The sequence below is a fragment of the Nipponia nippon genome, unplaced genomic scaffold, assembly GCF_047370975.1.
Source record: "Nipponia nippon isolate SJK-2023a ecotype South Korea unplaced genomic scaffold, ASM4737097v1 scaffold_21, whole genome shotgun sequence".
NCBI lineage: Eukaryota > Metazoa > Chordata > Aves > Pelecaniformes > Threskiornithidae > Nipponia > Nipponia nippon.
In genome coordinates this window covers 8,063,058-8,081,237 of record NW_028262338.1, presented here as the reverse complement: position 1 = coordinate 8,081,237, position 18,180 = coordinate 8,063,058, and positions in this window count along the sequence as shown.

Here is an 18,180-nt window from a genome sequence, read left to right as displayed (position 1 = left end):
ATTAATTTCTTTGTGATGCATTATGGAAATGTTTCCTTTATTTGGAGGCTAAATTGTTAGTCTGAAAATACATGGCACTAAAAAAAAAAATTAAAGAAAATCTTCCACTACCTATCTGGATTTCTTCTTCTCTCCCTCCTCCTTTCTCCCTCCCTCCCCTTAAGAATTTGGGATTAAACTCTCTATGTAACAGTAAACAATAAGGATTTACCTTACCACCTTCTGCGTTAACTCTAAAAGAAAAGTGAGAATCAGATTACGTTATCAGATCCTACATAATTCCTTACTTAAGCAGAATTATAGTCTCTTATTTGGATTTTGGTTTGCCAATTACCCTTTCTAAAATGCAAAATGCAAAACCTCATAAAACTTTTCTTAAAACCTTTTCCCAGCTTCCTGCTTTTTCTCTTGAATAAGTCATATTAAAGGGTTCATTACTTGATAAATATTTCGTAATAGTTTATAAGCACACTTAGAACCACAGAAAAGCTGTACATAGATTTTTCAAAAAAAGTTACCTTTCACCCATTGTTAGAAAAATTCAGGAGTACTGAACTTGTGTACACCGCCCTTTTGAAGCGGTTTGCTTCAACAGCCTCACATTGTGACGGAGTTAAGTTAGAACACTTCTCTGAAAGTGACTGGATGTTCTCTAAAAAAACCAGACCACTTTAGCTTTCAGTTTGGACATTTCAAATCAGACAACTATTTTGATAATTCTGGTGATTATATTATTGAAGTTCCAAAATAAAAGCAATGCTACCATCCAATGCTTGCTTTCTTCCCCTAATGAGTTCTCTCACAGGTAGGATAGTCATTGTTTTAGGAATGAGGAAAAGAGATTTGCTAGGAGAATTTGCTTATGTTGCAAAGGCTCCTGAACTCTAAGTGTTCTTACATAATGGAGGTGTTCTTTAAATAACGAAAAGTTAATCTGAATTTCCAAGTCTCCTTTTGTCCCATTAACACAGTTTTAGGAGTTAAAAATCTTTCTCATTTCCCTCAAGAATAAAATTTCAGTACCCAAAGTGTATTTTCTGACAAAGCTGACAAATTTATCACGTGCAAGAAGCAAGAAAAGACCCTAAGCCTGAGATGCTGAAGCTGAGAAAAATCAGTTAACGTCAATACATACAAGTATGTCCACCTGTGTTGAACATAAATGTATCAGTGTGCTGAAAGAAATAACTGTCTTTATAGGGACTGAAGTACGCAGGCTGCATAGGTGTAACTGTAGACAACAACTATTAAAGATATACCAAAAAGGTCATAGATTTTTCTTTTTAGTCTACCTGTAACCTCCTTTTAGTTTTAATCATAGTTTTATGCACTATCAGATCTATTCCAAAATATCTGATTTTATTCCTCAGTCATCATTGGCATTATTCAAGAAACGTAGGTATTTTCTGCCCTAATCACCATCTGAATAGCTGGAAAGATTAGGGCAAAACAAACAAACCAAACACCAATCCCCCAATTCTTTCGGTAGAGTTGTACTGAAAAAGACAAGGTAGTTCCTAAAAGGACTCCACAGATTCCAAGTTAAATCATTATCATATCGTATCTCTTGCATAGATCAGCTAATGATTTTACTGAACCGCATTTAAGCTCTATGTTTAATGTTTCATTAAATTGGATGATTTATTTGTGCTATGATCCTGGAAAAATTTTAAAGACCCATTTCTTATTGGAAAAATTAGAGATGGTAATATGATTTAGAAGAAGTAGAAAGATCAGAAAGGCTTACTAAAAACATTTTTATTAGATTATTTAAATGTTGCTACCAAGGTAAGCACAGAATTGAGACTTTGCTTGCTGAATGACATTACAGGATTTTAGGAATTTTGCAAAGACAGTTTCAGGTTTAGATGGGGCAAGTTTTGCAGAGAGGGAGAAAATTGCCCACACCTGTAGTATACACTGAATAGCTCCTAGAAATGGGGAATATACAACAGATTTTTATTCAGAATAATTTGAGACTTCTGCATAAAGACAGGTATCTGCTAACAATAAAATTACTTTCCTCAGTGTATACAACTCAGCTATGTACATAGATGCTGCCATTGACCGACCCAGTCAGAAGTTCAAGCTGTCAACAATTTCAAGTAGGACTTTCAACATAACATGTATGAATTACACTCTGCAAAACCAAAAACCTATCTGTAAAAAGTACCTTGAAGAACAGCAGTACTACGCAGGCGTTATCCTTTCATACCTTGCTGATTTGCACAGGGGTCAGATCTCAAGAAGGTTACCATAAATTTTGTAAATAATATATAAATTATATAACAGAGATAATAACTTGACTTCAAAACAGAGTTCATGCTTTGCATTAGAGAAGGGATGAGCTGTCCTTCATTAATGAATTCCTGAACAAAACCCACAGTTCTAGAAAAGCTGTTATACTTCAATCATATACTTCTCAGCTGTTGAATACTAGTTATTGTGTATTATACAAATAATAGTTGTTTTTTGAATACTGATTGGTCATTTTAATCTTTTCTTATCTTCTGTATTTACACAAGTGAGAATCTGTAACATCATATAGCAAGAAATCATCCATCATACCTTAAGTCACTGTCCTTTCAAAGGAAAGCCTCATTTTAAGGCTCCTGCTCAGTCAGTAGATACGTAATTCTTTTTAAAGGCATGGATATCCTTTCCTTGGGAAAGGATATTCTGTACTTGAGAGAGCAAAATCTACAGACTTCATAGAACTTCCATACGTAGCCATGATTTTGTATCTGGCTAGGGCCAGCTGAGGCAAGTTGTAATATTTGGTACAAGTTCTTGAAGTACGATAAAATTCTAAACTCAGTTTTGATGCACATGGAATTTTCTTGAAGCCAAGGCTTTATTGCTGAGTATGTCAAGAAACACATATACATTAGGACGATCTGCATTTCAGTTGGTTATATAACATCCATCTTACTTGATTGTTAAAATAAAAATAAACTGCAAAATTCAGCACAAGGTAGAGACCAATATAGTTTTCTTCATACCATAACCATTTTATATCATTGTTACTGACTTTGAATCAAAATTAACAAATTTGTGTATAATGAATGCACAACAAAACTTAAGTTTCATCACAGTTCATACAGAAGAAAACACATAAATAGTATCCTGATCATCATCTTGAAATAAGTCGTAAAATTTTCAGACTCTGTTCCAACTAAAAAAAGTCAGGATCAGGCCTCCTAATGAGCAAAAGTTACTTGTGTAAGCATGGTCAGATAAAAGTAAAAATAAGCTGGGAAGTTCAAGTAAGAGTTGAGTCAGATAACTGGTTGGATTCACATGCAGTTGAACGAACATCTGTATACATAGCTTCTGCTCAGACAAAAATATTTTAGTGAAATATGGCACAGAGTAAAGGCTGGGCATAAAGATATTCTTCTTGAATAGTACTCTACACTTAGTCCAAATTGGGCTTCTGGTGTACCCCAAAAAAGTAAACTTCAAGACCAGCAGCTGCCCTGCTAGGAATTTCTAGTGCCTCCAGAACACGTGAAAAGCGGTATTCATGCAGAATAGTCATGTAAATCTCAATTGGTCCAAGGAGCTAAAGATGTCAAACCCTACTTTCTTCTCTACTTAAAAAAAGACATTAATCACTTAGTAGATAAAGAAATAAGAGAACATGCCAATAACATGTCAATAGCCATAAAAGGTAAAGTAACTTTGATAAGGGTATGGAAAATAATACATACTTTATTAAGGCAATTTTAAAGCACTAATGCCTCTACTTTTAGAGAATTTACCAGTGGAACTCCACAAGAGTTGCTGCTGTAGTCATAACGGAACTGTTAAACTTTAAAGACTGCTATTGCAATAAATTAAATATTTTTGTAAATGCTTTAATAAGTGCATATTACTACTAATAAAATTAGTTAGTGCTATGAACCAAAAACAAATTAATAAAAATCAATGATGCCCTAATACTCACAATGAATATATTTCACTTCTATTGCTACTCTCCAAAACCTCATGCCTATGAATTATAGGGCAGAGAAAGCTGAAAATAGGATTACTAACAATATTTTCAAGAAAAAAAAAATCTGATTCTCATGCATATTAATTCGTTATTGTAGTCATTTAATATGATGCATAACAAACATTTAGCTGAGTGCTAAAGTAGTCTTAAAGTGTAGGTAACCACACATGCCATTGCAGGCGATTGTGTAATATAGCCTCCTCCCAGTAGATGGAGATAGGAAAACAAACGAAACTGATGTACAGCAATCAACTCTGTTCAACCTCTGTTGAACTTTCATTGTTTGGTTAGGTATTTGCATTTGTCAAAACCACTGCAAAACCTAGCTAGAGCAGTGTTTTATTTTATTAATGTTGTTTCTGAGAATACTTTCTCTCCCTCAGGTACTCCGAGTACATTCAATAGGAATACTTTTGAAACCGCACTGTGATAGAGCACCGTGGGCTAAAGAAGGCTCATGGCTACTCCGTCATTATTACACCCCATTCCCCTCCTTTCCTGTTTTCATCTGCCATTTCACATTCTCTGTTATACTCTGTGACATAGACTGTTGTTATTTCCTCTTGTCCACAAACAGTGCCAAATGCCGATTACGTAGGCGTATTTCTTTCTGGCATTTCAGCTCACTTGCGCAGACTGTCAGCAGCAATATGCGCAAGGTAGATCAGAGCGGGTGGAGAGGAAGGCTAAGTTTCAAACGCAGAGTTTCACTGATGCCAGGACTAACTTTTGATGCAGTACAGGAAGACCGAACCCAAATCACACCTTTCCTCCCACTTCTAGATAGGCTTTGTGTTATACATTGAGAAGATTTGGGTTGTTTCTTTACTTTCTGGTAAACAGTATTAATGCACTAATATAAAACATGAAGAAAACAGAGAACAGATACAAACTGCAAGAATGGAAATTCCAGCTAGATAAATAGGAATAAAAATTCACAGGAAGATGGGTCAAACATTGGAACAGACTACCCAGAAAGGCTGCAGAACTCTATCCTTGGAAACACTCAAAACTGAGGTGGATTTGACCTTAAGCAAATTGATTTGACTTCAGAGCTGGATGCAGTCTTTGAGCAGGGGGCTAGAACAGATGACCTCCAGTGGTCCCTTCAATTTAAATTATTTTATGTTTTTATGAAAGTATATTGCTCCTTTTCTTGTCTCAGGTATACCAAAAGAAAAGGTATAAAGATCACGATATTAGCAAAAGGAAAAAGTAAAGTGACTTTGTATTTTGTAAATTTTTTAGGACATAATAGGAAATAACCAGAACAAAGAGGACCAGGGTCTGAAGATATTTTACTTGGGAAGAAATGTTAGTAAAACTAATATTTTTGTCTGTTGATAAAATGCTACTTGTCAGACAAGGATAACTGGAATTATTTGGTAGTCTTCGGTTGCCGAAACTGACAGACATTCAACAGTACTACCACAGAAAGAATTTTTGCCTGGAATTTACCTGTTAAATCTGCCATTGATTTAAAAACTAGATTATTGAGGAAAGCTAGAAATTCCCGTGAGGTATTTGATTAATAACTTTCAAAGCTGCACTAGATAAATGTTACCCCATCGATAAAGGCTGTCATGCAGTAGCACCACAGGATCCAATTGTACTAGGCAGTGTAGAAACTAAGATTATCAGACCTCTGCAAGCTAAATAATCTGAATCAGTAAGGCAGACACATAAGACAAAGGAAGGACGAGGAAGGCAGTATCATCCTTACCCTTGACTAGGAAAAGGCAAAGGGTTTTTTAGAATGGATTTTGACATTTGAATTTATGATGGACAGCAAAACGCAGAAACACGGACATTCTCTGCAAAACTTCCACTTTACCGCAGCCTTCCAAGAGGGCTTTCCTGATCTGTGGATAATGGGAGCCCAGATAATCAGACGTGGCAAGTGGCCACTCTCTCCAGAGCTGCTGGTGGAAGGACAGAAGCCCAAAGGCTTAGATCATGCTCCTCTATTTAGCAGTGTGACTGCCGAGGACCTGGGTCAGAAAAGCTTCGGAAGCCTAAAGACGTTCTTCATAGGAAGAAACCCGAGGTTCTCTGCAGCTGAGACAAAACTTAGAGTTCCCTCAGAGTATTTATTTTGACAAACAGATTTCAGTACAAAACTTTATTATCGTCAGAAATTTTCCATCTGGCTATTACTATAATTTGTCCTTCATCACAAGTGTGGACTTTTATAGAAAGTTGTACACAGAAACAAATTTTAGTAAGACCTGGGCCTTTGTGAGACTATCCCATCTTCTTGTCAGCAGTAGTCTTCTCATGAGGCAAGATTTACATATGCTTGTTCCCTCTTGTATGTCGGTATTCTTGCACTTATGTGAGCTTAAACACATGTGCTTGTAGGCTCACACTCAAAAATATTATAATTAGAATATTTTTGTAAGGACACTACTAATAATTTCAGATTTCAGGGCAGCTAAGCTAAGCTGAGGCTTCAAAGATGTAGAACAATGAGTCTGCAGAGAGACACTACATTTGGCTGGCATATAAAGGTGGACAGAACTCACTGGATGCAATGAAAGCTGGCAAAAGTTAACGGAGTCTGTTAATCTAAAATTACTGCTGTAGCATTTTTCAAACTCTATTTTTAAAGCAAAGGCTACCTGGCAAAAAGTTTAGAGTTTGGTGACAGAGAATTCTATTCATTTAAACTTTGGGTAACAATTATGCAAAAAATAAGCACAGTCATACACTGTACAGACAGTGGAGTTGCCTTCTCTGTTGAAAACTTACTGGGCAGAAGCTGTTCTTTATCCAGTCTAGCTTCCATACATGTCATATAACAAACACAATATTACAGTCTCATCAGTTCAGAAATAACACAACAAGAGTTTTCATCCACTGATCATCAGTTTTGTCCATTGATCTCCAGGCATTTCAAAGGGAATCAGTATCCTTCTCCCCATATACTCAAGCACCCAGACTTTAGAAAGCTGAATTTACCTTAGGATCTTAAGGCCACTATGACCCAACACACTGATTAAACTGAGAGGAATAGCATCTGCATCTTATTATCTACAACTGTAACGTTTGCACAGAGAAATCATGTTTAAGATTCAATTAGAAATACCAATACTGTCAGAAAGAGAAGGCTGACATGGCTAAATGGAAATCATGTCCTTACAAAATAACATAAGCATTAAGCAAGATTTTTTAAAATGCTATGAATGCCTTTGTGAGAAATGGAGAAAGAGTAGCTATAAAATTTGGGAAAAACAAATTAAAAGGATACATTACAGCAAAGGGAAAAAAAAAAAAATCAGTATATTCATAGAAGCCTGCATGCAGAAAGGAGGACACTGATCCAGAAATAATTATACTGGGAAATAGGATAAAGAGGATAAAAATAGCTGCCATTAAACTGCTATTTTCCTCCAGTTGTCCTATAACATAATTTTTTTTGTCCACTGCCTAAACTATTTTGTCTCATATATTACATGTCTTAATACATATATGAAAAGATGGCAGAGCTGATTATATATTTATATGGATATATATAAGTATAGTACCTACTATATACAAGAATTAATAAACACAAAGCTGCCAAAGTAGTGGAGGAAACTGAAACCTTTTAGGTGAACCAAATATATACTTTCAGATGGATTTAATTTTAAGCTGATGGGTTATTGCACTGTTATTAAGTTTGAATGAGGCTATGGAAAGTAAAATTACCAATGGTGAGGTGGAAGGAGATGAGTGTACTGGGAACAGACAGGCACCATCCCGTGACACTGTACGTTTGATAGCAAGCATTCTAATGAATCTGCTAAACTATCACCTCCCTTGATTGGAAAATAAAAATACAGTGTCCATGCTATATAAATCAACACTGTGCAGCCTGCGGATAAAAGCACATGGGTGTTTTTGTTGCTGTTGCAAGTAGACTTGCCCGTTACATTTGTCTTGCTGTACGTGACATAATGCAACTGCTGACTTAGACTTTCTTTCTCCAAGGTTCAAAGTAAAGTAGCAACCCAGCTCTTTCAGCCACTGTGTACCTGAGGTCTAGAGCTTTTCTGCACAGAGGAGTTCACTGCCATCTTTTCATGTGGTTCAGCAAAAGCAAGAATTCTATATTACATCTGTCCCTCCTTAAGTCTATATATAAGAACCAATGTGCAGGATCAGATTTCATAATCCTTGTCCATGTTACTTTATTTGCAAGAGTCCTGATGATTATAACAGAAGATAGGAGAGTTCACTAAGTAATATGAACAGGGCTGGAATATTTGTCTGGAATATCACCTATATATGAAGAACGATCAAAAATTCTTCAATCCAGCTCTTGACGCCATGTTTATTTATGTATCTTTCTATTTCGAGACAGAAAGGAACAATTTTTCATTAAGATAGAAGTGTTAGCAACTTGAAAAGCCTCTGAGTATTCTACCTATTATAATAAAATGATAATAGAATATATTTCATTCGTTCAACATATATCATGTCAAAGAACATCTGGCAAGTATTTTAAGCAAACAATTTCTCTGTTTTCTCTCTTCCTGTCTTTTTCATTTCAGCCCCTGCCAGATCCCCTTTCTAGTAAAGGCTATAAATATCTAGAAAGCACTTATTATAATTAGTGTTTCTATATTTTATATCCAGTGACAAATTACTGATTCCAAGACGCTCATCTGAGAAATACAATTTTATCCACTGTAAAGATAATAGTAAAGAATAGTATATACAGTACCATAAATCTTTGAAGATAGAAAAAAATCTGCAAAAAATTACAATTTTGAATGCTGTTGTAAAAGAGGGGCAGATGATTCAAAATTCTTAGGAATTGTGAGACTGTTAAACAGCAAATGATTAAAATATTAATAGATTATATGGCTTTTCTGTGAAATGCATCATAAATTATTTTAGGTTACATATGTAGCAAATACATGAGCAATCATAATCTTTTTGATTCACATAATTTTCTGTATAAACAATTCTGCATTAAATTTTTGAAATAAACCTGCATCTTTAAATTATGTTCTTATTCAAGATTTCATTGGAAGATGGTAATTATTATATTTACTGAAAATAATTTACATGTTTCTGTTGTGGTGTGGTGTTTGGGTTCCCCCCCCCCCCCCCAGCTCACGCTGTTGTTTTGGTTGTTTTTTTTAAAATATTTACAGGTAAATAATGCTTACTTTTTATGTTAGGAGAGGGTGCAAAAATAGATATAAATTTGTGTCCTAAAACTGTATTATATTAGGCTTCATTTGAAGCCTTCAAATACATGTGCCAATTGACTGAGATAGCTAGCTCCTGTGCATAGTAAGGCATTTAGGGACAATCGTTACAGAAGTATACAGCAAAGTATCTAAAAGTTTTATGTTCTCTAAGAGGCCTAACAACATCTGTTAGAAAAGAAATAAATGCAACACCTTGGACGCAAATATATAGTGATTTAACTGCAAGATAAGAAAGGGCATATAGATTTTTGTAGTATGAGCAATTAATAGTTTAGCGCATTCATTTGATAGTCTGAAATGTTTGCAAACAGGTAAGCAAAATCTTTGAGTATAAAATACCTCAGAAGGAGGTTTACAAAAACAGGCTACATTTTTCAAGATGTTTGGAAGGTTAATCTTTTACAGTACAGCAACTTTGATGGTATTCCAGTATAAGATTGACGTAAAATAACAAGTACATTTCAATACTATTACGATTAATAGGCGGGTTAGGTGAATACGAATGTTGAGAGAGAGAAAAAGCTGCTAGCTCCACAGGTAAAATCTGTGATAACTGTCATTTATATTGTTCTTAATATGTCAGGGAAGTTGAGAATAAATCATTTTTCTTATTCTTTTTACTAATACAGAGCATTAAACATACATCTTACTGTTTTCTATAATGCAACCATATAGTCTTTCCTAATAACTTCAAGCAACTGTTGCGAATGAACCTAATTAAGGAACACTTAACCAGCTTATCTCTATCTAAGCAGTCAACAAGAGGGAAATATTCACATGTCAGAAGAGGTGTTTTATGCAAGCATACAAAATAATCTCCAACATGAGAGGTAAAAGAAATTTCAATATTGTGAAACAAAGGAAAATAAGGAGAAACCTTTAAGGATTATCAAATAATCCACAAGTAATAATTTGAGAAATCTTACCTCTTCCCCACTTCCCCCCCCCTTTTTTTTCCTGGGAGGGAGTGGAGAAGAAGGAGGGGAAAGACTGACAGTTATAATTACATGAAAATTATTTGCAACACTAAAAGGGACAATTAAAAATTTTAATTTTATATATTTATCTTAACAGATTTCTTATAAATGGTGCTCTATAGTATGTAATATTTAAAAGATGGTTTAACTTGTCACTGCCAAACAACTTACATGAGGTGCTTGCTTTCTGTTTAACTGAGTATGCAGCTAATAGCACATTCCTAAATGTACAAAAATACAAGCACATGACTATGGAACTCATGCATTTAAATTATGTATTTCAATTACATAACTGTTTCTGAGAGAATATATAAAACAGAGACAAATATAGATGAATTAGTTTTACTAAAGTGCTCAGGTGAGTATCTACAGGGAAGTGACATAAATCCAATCTCTGATCACAGTCAAGGAGTGTGAGCTAGAGGGGATAACACTGGTTATCAATGTATTCCACAGTTACTCCAGAGTGAAATATCAATGTGTTTAGTATAATAAGATATATATTTAAGACATTCTGGATCTAACATGTATTCATCTTATTCAGAGCTACTACAATAAATTATCACTTCCACATTAGTTTGTTAGCTAACATACAACCCAAAACCCAGTGAACTGTAGGATTTCGAGAGAAAAACATGGATTCTCTAGCCACAGAAGTCGTCATCCAGGTAACGTAGTGGTTTAAGTCACTCTTACTCAGAGGCAAACAAGCGTTCGCTCTCTCTCCCCCCACACCTTTTGTTGTATTTCCCTCTTGTGTAAAAGCAAACAAACAAAAAACCACAAAATTAAATAAGTTCATTATTTCACCTTCCTTCAGGTCTAAAATGAGTTGAAGGTTTTGAACCGTACTTTTGGAAGAAAAATCAAGTATAGAAATATCCATATCTGAGAATTAAGTTTATAAGAAAGTTACCTTTATCCAAAAAGGATGTAAAAGCAAATTAAATTAAATTTAACTCTAAGTCTCTACAATAAAATAAACCTCATTAGGTAACAGCTGGTAAAGACTTACTAAATACACATCTGAAAAGTGGGTTTGTTCCTTTAGGTTGATTTCTAAATGTGTACTCCTAAGGAAATGTGCTCAAGGAGAGAATATTAACCAGCATATTATAATCTCTTGAACCACTTGTCTAACTTTTATATTGTGTGCAGTCTTGCAAATTTTTATCCAGGCAGCTTTATCTTTATATCAAAGACAATTAATATTGAATGTGACTATGCTCTGTCTGTAAATCCTCAATAGCCTACCATCTACATGGCTGAATAGAAACCCATTTATCTACTACCACACAACTAATAAAAGGCCAGCGTGGATTTACTGGGCTTTTCTCACTGTGCATTTGGGCTTAGCATTCTCTCTAGAAAATGTAGAAAAGGACTGACCTCCAAAAAAGCAGAAATCTTGAGAGTTAAGGACCTGTGTTCGCTGATTCTTGAAATGCGAAGAAGAACACCAGGCTAGAAACCATCTCTCTTGTCAAACAGTTCCTGTTCACTGTAAAAAAAAAGAATCACCACCATCATTACTATTATATAATCACAGGGATTACTATTAGTTAACACCGTTGAATTCGTTAAGCTTCACACCAATTCAGGTGTGGTGAACCTGCAGTTGCCAGGGCCTCCTACCCCAGGTGCTGCTGCTGGAGAAGGGTTTCCTTCTCACCTGGAGGTTGCACCATACACCTGTGCCAGAAACATACCCAAATAATCATAGGGCCAACGCGTGCTGGGTTGAGAGTCACGTACAGAGAACTTGCTTCTTCTAGATTAGCACTGGGACACTTGTCAGTGAAGTCAAGATGGCAAAGTTTATGCAAGATTCAGAAAAACAGAGAATATACAGTAGAACCCGCTTCTCCCCTACTGCAACCATCTGTCCTGAGACAAAGGACACTATTCGCTTCCTGATAAATTAATGCTAAGCCTCATTCTTTAGTTGTGAATGTCTCTTTAAAGATTACCTATCTTGAAGTAATAATGGATGATTAACATCAAGTACAGTTAACATAACTTAGTGAATCCAGATTCTTGCTTTCTGTATAGTATCTCTGAGGTACCAGAGAACATCCTCTTTTAAAGCAGGTCTGTCTTTCCAACACTCGCTACTGAAATAGCATAAGAAAATTGGGAACCTGACTACATAGATGAGATCATCTGGAGAACCAGCAAGGTTTCAAAAAGTAAAGCATTCCTTCCCTTATTCAGTTACAGGATGATCATTCAGCCATCAGCTCTACTGTTGGTGATGGTGCTTAAAAAAAGGTGACTGAAACACACAGAAGCACAGGATGACACAGACTGTTACATAGTATTGCTGTCACTCCCCGATTCCCTTCCCTCTGCAACTGGGGATAGGAAACAGTTGCTGCCATTAACTAAGAGCCCTCTTGTCAGTCGATATTGAAAGGCGGCTGGTATGGCAGATGGCAAAAATGCTAACAAAAGAAAAGGTCTTTCAAGTACTGAGGCAGAGGAGAGTTACACAGCTTACTCCTGTGTGGTTCCTACCATGTCTGTTTTGCAGTGTTTCACCTCTATACAGCAGGGAAGGAGCCTATGGGCTTCAGTTTGGGTTAGGTTATTTGTAGATGGCACGTGTACGAGGCATCTAGAGAGAGCTATCCGCTTCCATAGAATGATTCATGGACGCTTTGCATTTCCCAGAAAGCTTTAATCATTATTATGACTGATAGAAATGGCTAAGAAAAACAAGAAACCACACAGTACTTGTACCGGTTTATACACCACACAGCCAGTTCCATCTGTACTTTGAAATGTCATTTATATACCTGCACAGTAGGTGGAACAAGTACTAACAACTGAACAGCAGTCTGTCCCATATCCTTCAAAAATGTTTAATGAAGAATTTGTTTAATTTGCTGCCCAGTAAGTCTGCCAAAAGCAAGCGCCCTTCCTCTACTGAAGTATTTATGCTAGACTGCACATTGAATAACATCTAACAATCAACCTGAGATTTGTTAACAACAAATACAACAAAATAATATCACAAAAATAACACAAAAACCCACAAAGAATAACAAAAATAACAGAATATGTTATGGTTTCTGTCTGTTTGGACCTTTGATTTTACTGGACATAAAAGCAAACTCAAGTTCAATGTCCTATGCATACAGGTTCAAATATTTAAGCATTTAATATGTAAAAATAAGGATGTATATTTGTATACGTGTTTGCAGGTGCATAACTCACATTTGTAGGTATCAATTAGGAAACAATTTTCCACTGTGGTGGGGCTTTGTGCAGGACAAGAAGGAGCAGGACAAAGTGTGCTGCCTCTGTTCTGAAAGCGGCTGTGTCCTGTGCCAGCTCCCCGCGTTGCGAGGTGCCACCAAGGCAATCTGCGAGCAGATGACTCATCCACGCTCAGTACTGTCAGTGGCAGGGTGGGGTGAGCAGCATAGGTAGCAATACGCGAACACATTCTGCCTGAAGATTTTTGAAAGCAGAGGAAATATACTGAAAGGGTGAACAGAGTGAACACTGTCCTGTGACAGAAAGATGACCGTGAAGGAATAGCAATCATCTGGCATGCATCTCATTTACAGAGAATTGTACAAAGATAACACTATTTTACCTATATCTCCGCTGTGTATCGTCTACAAAATTAATTTCTTCACTGGGAAATAAATAAAGCTAGTTAAAAAACAAACAAACAAACAAACAACAACAAAAAAACCCCAAACCTTGAAATCCAAATTTTTTCCACAAAGTAAGGGCACTTTTTAAAGAAGGTTTTCCTGTGTCCCTTCAATTAATTGCCTAATCACATCCACATCATAAAAGTGTTTTTCTTCTTATCTAGTATGTAGATGCTGAGGAAAAAGAAATGGGGGGACACACATCTCTGTCAGGGGCTGAACAGTTAGCACGTATCAGATTAACTGCAAATACCAGAGACTTAACTGCAGTCCTGTAGCCTTTGTGCCAAATTTGTCATATTTTAACTTGCTAGTTGCCACAGAAACTTCAGTCAGAATATCTATTTTCATTTCAAAATTCCTCAGTTTCAAGAAGAAAACAAACACATTTCTCAAAAAGTTTTCAGCTGTTACTAAACTCATCTAATTTTCAGCAATAGTATTCCCAAATGAATCAGAAATATAATCTTTCATCACAGTGCTAATGACATCCTACAAGGTGATAAAATTAGCGGCTGGAAAGCGTAATCTTGCCACCACACTTCTCAATGTGCCATTCACTTCTTCCAAGCTGTTGTCCAGTTCATGCCACTTTCTCAACAAATTTCCGAATTGTTTGTTTGCTTAAATGTCCAAAGCATATGTTGCTGACAAGCCTTTTATAAGATAAACATTTTCATTATTCTCACCAGAGCTTTATCTCCCAAGAAACTTCTCTTCTTGTCGCCATCATCACTATTCCTTTATAAAGCTTGGTCAGATCACTTATGAAGTTATGATTTGCAAATAATTTTCTCAGCTATGTTTATTCTCAAACTGGCCTGATAACTGCAGTCTCATTAAAACTTGCTGGTGGTTTGATCTTCTCTGATAAAGGAATTTGTGCATTTGATAGTGTGAGCGTTTCTCTTCATAATTAGAAAACAAATACAAGCGTACACAACTTCTTGGTTCAAAGAATTTCAAAACTGCTGAGAAAGGGAATATATCGGTTTCACTATTGCAAATTCCAAATCCACAAAAAGAAAACATTAACTGAAAGTTCAACATAAATTAGATGATTAAAAAATATATCCAAAGCCTCTGTCAGCTCATTAAACCACCTAGCTCTGCAACAGACAGTAAAGCCCCTTCTACTGCCTTTACCATGCAAAGGCTGTTTTTAGCATTTTTAGAAGGCAGGCTGGCTTTGAGATTTTTTTGCCCGTCTCTGACTCTTCTCTGCAAATTCCTTACAAAGAATATTATCATGTCATTTTCCTGCAGGGAAATCCCAGACTGAAATTGTATGACTCATTCAAACACTACAATCCGCTTGCCCAAGTTATCTGCCTTGCCGTCAGAGATCCATGCTGCCATGCAAGAATTGCTAGGCTAGACTCAGAAGTGAGATCCTAAGAGGCAAAGAAGGGAGTCCAGAGAGCGCTCAGGCTGATGCACATGTATGCTTTCCTCTACCTTCTTCAGTACACATATGACACTAAGCTGCATTTGCTCTAAACTCTCATGGATTCACTGTACTTGGACTCACATCTAGCTCCCAACTTGCACTCCTTTATTTACAGCATTCATTAATTAATTTCAACAGTAGTATAACAACAGAGCAAAGCTCAGTGCTGTGTCGCAGTATGGAAGCTAGCTCAGAGACTGAAAAGGGAATAGCTGTGTAGCCCACAAGTCCATGCTAATTTACTTTGTTACTCCTATAAATTGTGCTTTCCAGCATGGCAAGCTGGCATCGAGGTGTGCACTACGCTCCTTACAGTAGCAATACTAAGCTTGGATAAGTGAACGTGCCGCTGCTAGACCTCGCTTAACTGTTGGCTGGGATTCAACACAACGGTCCTGTTTGAGGACAAGTGTTATGGTCTGTATGTTTATTTTGAAGGCAAATACCGAATTGTTTATCTGTCGGAATCATCCCTTTAGCTTGCCTTGTCTTAAATGAAAAGGATAAACAGAGCGCAGTTAGCTCCTAGAATATTTACATTCATATAGTGTTTCTGTTCCCTGTTTTCTTTCTTTGTTTTCTCCACAAAGCAGCTATTTTTCAGTCTAAATAAGTTATGAGTAGGTTTCCATAAATGGGCATATATCTAACCCCAAATTTCTTAGACCTTGCAGTTACATAGATGCTTTATCCGTAAGACCATCGCAGATGTCCCAGAACAGCTGCTACACTGCAGGTCCAACCTGGTCCAAAAAGTAAATGTATTAATCTCCCCCAAATTCCAGGGGAAAAAACGACAAATATTCCATTTCTCTGACTCACACCCCAGTCTACTCTTACCGAATGAGATATAGACTGTTTGTCTTTTTACACAATAGGAGTCTAATTTGGAACAGGGTGCTATTGAACAAAAGGCAGTTGTAAATTACATGATTAACAGAAAATGTGTTCTTGTCTAATTCACAACAACGCGAAGTGAAGTAAAGGAAATCAGGAGTGGTTGGTGGCCCAATGTAGCACTGGGCTTTTAATGCCCAGGGGACGGTTATTAAAAGAAGCTACTAAAATAAACCTTTTAAAAGAAGAGAAATTGGATCTGTGCAATTAAGCTGGGGGATGCTGACTGGCACGTGCTTCGGTTTAAAAAGTTTGCTCCTCTTGCACATTTTGTGAATGAAATTAGAATACTCCTGCTAACGTTTTGCCAAGACTTCTTTTGCCTTTCATTCAATAAAGGAAAAGGACATTATTCCAAGAGCAGGCGTAAGGTAAGCCACAGAACATAGATCCCTTAGCAGTGAATAAAGTGATCCAATGGAGCCAGGAAAAAAAAAAAAAAAGACTTTAAAAATGTGTTTACATATTTAATACTACTGGAAGCATACTTGCAAAAACGGGTGTTAGTGCTGTTTATACGCTAAATGCAGTTTTAATGGTCTGAGTAATGCACACAAAGGCCTCAAACATGTCAGTAAGATCAAACCTATTTGAAGAATGGGGTAAAGTTTCAAACTGGTAGGTTTTAAATCAGGGCCAGACAGAAGAACACAACCCCCAGAAGGTTCTGATTTGCTGATTTCCCTTTCCCCTTTTCTACCTAGTAGTTCACACAAGCGTTTGATTTTTCATAGATGCAGTGCTATTGTCTGTGAATAAATTCATGCAGATAAATGGTTCCAAGTATCAACAAAAATACTGAGCTGTACTAGCTCATGATGAATTCACAGATCACATCTTTGGTGTATTCATAGAGCACTAAAGCCTCTCAGGAATTTGGGTTCACAGCTGTCCAAATGCAGAGCCAGAGCTCTGGCTGTGTGCAACCAGCCCACCTATGTAATTATACGACACTACTGCCCACGACAACAGGGAAGGGCACTCAGTGACACAGGATATCCTGTATTTTTAATCGCGTTCTTATATTCCCTTGGTTTCGTAGTGTCACAGTCTCTCTTAAACACAAAACTTGAGCACAGAACCCCAGTGTTGGACTTTATCTAGTCTTACTGCTGAATAAATACATGGTTTTCCTAGTTCCATGCAAATGCTTACTTTCCTTTACATGGCTTGATAATTAAATATATGTGCTTAGAAGCTGATAATCCAAATGTGGTTTATGCAACAAAATTTTATGAAAACAATTAACTTGTTTTGGTCTAGTTATTTGTTCCTCTGCATTACCATGAGGAAAGAAAATTGACCCAATTGATTTGTTTACAGTGTAGCTAAATGATATAGGTGCTGCATCATTCATTGGCTTTGTAAAAAGTAATAAGGTCACAGAAAAAGCTGGAGCAGCCTGAACTTATTTTCCTTTAGGGCTGACTACATTAACACACTTACTGAAGGAGGGGACAGTAATGATCCAGTCAGTACTTATCAGGACAAAATTAGTAATGATATACAATCCCAGTGGTTTAAAAGTAAGGAGCTCCAATTCTAACAAAAGTCCTAGTAATGCCCTGGTTTAAAGTCCGAGTGAAATCTGTGTATGTAACCCTCCAAACCAGCTTAGTATTAAAAAAAAAAAAATTCAAAAACCTGAACCAGAACTAGCTTTTACTGTTCAATATTCATATATTAACATGTTTAGATATTCAAGCCCTCTGTACAGTTCTTAATGATTGATCATGAGGAAATCTGTTGAGAAAGGTCAAAAAAGAACAGTAAATTGGAAACTGTAGGGTTTGGGTTTTTTCCCCCCCCAAGTTCTAATGATGCAGAAGCTGCATAATAATCTCCCTGTGAACCATAAACATAATAAAAGCTGAGGCCATTTCTAACATAATCTCTATCAGCAAGATGCCAGCGCTTTTCCAGATTTCCTAACGGGTCCCTGCTAATTCCATGCCAAAACTAGCAGTGGATTTCTTCCGTTTAATCC